Raw genomic sequence first — 2620 nt, 5'->3', positions numbered from 1 at the left:
TGATAAGGAAACTGAGGCCCAGAAAGATGTAGGTGGCAGTGCCAGGAGTTCCACTGGGTTCAACAGTTCTTTCCATCATTCTGTTCTGCCTCCCAAGGATGCAGCACATGGGTGTGAAAGAGAATGAAAGAGAAGCTAAATATGTTTTAATAAATATAGAATTTCACACTCTCCTGTTTTCCAGGGCTGAGGACTTTCAAACAAAATCTTCCCCTCTTTCAGCCTAAGCACAGCCTTTTTGTGCTATGGATGAGCCCCGTGGCCACTGCTGTGTACAGCTCTTCTGCTGCTCGTTTATTCATTTGCAATTGCAACAAATATTTATCGAGATGTGTCCATGCTGGGGACTATTGAGGCTTGGAAGAAGTGGACACAATCATTAACAATAGGTGACTTGGTTCCTGTTCCCCCTGGCTAATACTGTACAGAGGGTGAGAAAGGTATTAAGATAAAATGTTGAAGACACTCATCATTTTCTCTGTGTGCCTTCCTTTGGTTTCCTCTTTGTAAAAGGATGGTCCATCTTTTGAGGTTTCAGGAAGGATCAGAGATGTTGCTGCCTGGAGTAGATGCTCACTGAACATTAGTTGCTGTGTGTACGTAACGTCAAAGCCCAGCAGTTGAACTGAGCTGGTGTGGTCCACTGGGAAGCATATGTCCAGGTTAGATTAGATGAGTGAGAGGTTTGTGGGGAAGGGAAGGCGGTAGGGGTCCTCAGTTCTCAACACTGCAGATCTGGCACCTGGGGAAGGGTAGAGAGGAAGAAGGTGACTGGGTAGAAAGAGTCTTGGGCTGCAGCAGAGTGCCAGGGAAGGTTTCAATTCTGTGGATGGGTGTCCTTAAGCCCAGGTCACTTATTGGAGGAGTTCTGCATCTCTGTGGAAGCAGCCCTCTGGGTTCCTTGCTAGGTGCTGACTAAGAGCAGCTCACAGTGCAGACACAGTGTTGTATCTCAAGAGGCAGCAGCTGGGGCCCTCGGCTGGCCCTGTCCCCACTCCCAGCAGGAGCTCTGCAGAGTGTATTTGCTGGGCTGCCACAATAACCTGACTCTGTTCTGGTGCCTGAGTGTCCCTAGACTCCCACACCCTTCCGTGTGATCAGTGAGCTGGTCAGGGGACCCACAGAGAGGGTGCTAGATCACCATAGAGACACATAGACCCTGGACAAGGGGAAAAGGCATGGGGCCCATTCAGACCAGAGCCTGCTGACCTCAAGAAGGTGAAGCTGGAGCACTCTTGCAACACTAGGCAGATGCAAGCCACCTTAAGGCTGCTGCAGAGAGCCCCTGCTGTTGGGGCAAGAGCTTCATCGAGGGCTCTATCACCATGGGAGAAAGTAGCTAGGATGCTGGGAGCCCCCCCTTCCCAGTCAGAAGGGTCGTAGGTTTCTAGGGAGTCTTCCATGCTCAGTGTGGGACAGAGCCTGTCATCTTTTCACTGTGCAGATGGGGAAATCAAGACTTTCATGGTGACACCAGCAGCACAAAGTCCCAAACTGAGCTGAGTCTTCAGGAGCCCTTGAGGCCCAGGACAGGGCTAAGTCCTTTATGGTAGCCAACCCTGCAATATGGACCAAGTGCTGGCCCTGGGGAAGTAAGAAGGGGGCCAGGGAAGAGATAGATGTCTTGAAAAGGAGGTGGGACTCAGGAGACAGGGAGTCCAGGAAAGAATATGAGGACTCAATGAGGAGCCTCATGTCAGAGGGGTGAAAACTCACAAAGGAGCAGGGGGAACAGGTGCTCAGCAGTTGGGGCAGGGCTGGGAGGGAGAGGGCATCCACTGCTGGATTGGGGCTCTAGGGCCTGGCAGGTATCCCAAACCTGCTGGCAGCTCTCAGAGACCACAGGCTCCCCTTCTCCAACCAGGCCCTCACTTCGCACCCCTCTGCTCTATGGCACTTGCATTGCCACCAGGCAGGGGAGGGATTTACACTCCCGGGCACCAGTCAGCTCATGAAGGTTAAAAAAAGAAGGCTGGGTGGCACTTGTGAGGCACGTATCTTCCAGCTCCAAGCACCAAGGGCCACCACCTCCCCTGCACCAGCAGTGGTGTAGAGAATCGGGCACAAAGCAGGAGGCCCCAAAAGGCAGTAACGCCACTCCAAGTGGCCTTCCTCTAACCTCCCCTGGATGATAACCAGGACAATGATATTGTCACCATTAGTAGTACAGCTGTGACGTCATGCTGCTCTCCATGCAGCCTCAGCCAGGCTCTGATCCTGACCCTGCCCAGGGAACCATTCTCAACCACGTGCTCCCTGTCCTGGGCCACAGGAGAGTGGTCCACATGGAAGTGCAAAGTAAAAGGGACCTTAGAGGTCCCCCACTTCAGCTTCTACCTCCCACTTCACAGATGGGGACACTAAGGCTTTTGGAGGGCAGTGATGGTCCAATGTCATGTAGCAGGTGGCCCTGGCCAAGAGTCACTCCAGCAAACTTACCAGTGCTTAAAATGCATGACCTCCAGCAGAGCTCAGCCAGCCATAACTGACATGTTTGTGCTTATGCCACACACACACACACACACACACACACACACACACACACACAAAGGTCCCGGTGACCCCTAGCCATTCAACAGACAGTATTTCTTTTGAATCCCATCTTCCACACGATGACATT

This window comes from Castor canadensis, chromosome 5 (genome assembly GCF_047511655.1).
Source record: "Castor canadensis chromosome 5, mCasCan1.hap1v2, whole genome shotgun sequence".
Classification (NCBI taxonomy): Eukaryota; Metazoa; Chordata; class Mammalia; order Rodentia; family Castoridae; genus Castor; species Castor canadensis.
Note: the sequence above shows the minus strand (reverse complement) of the source record.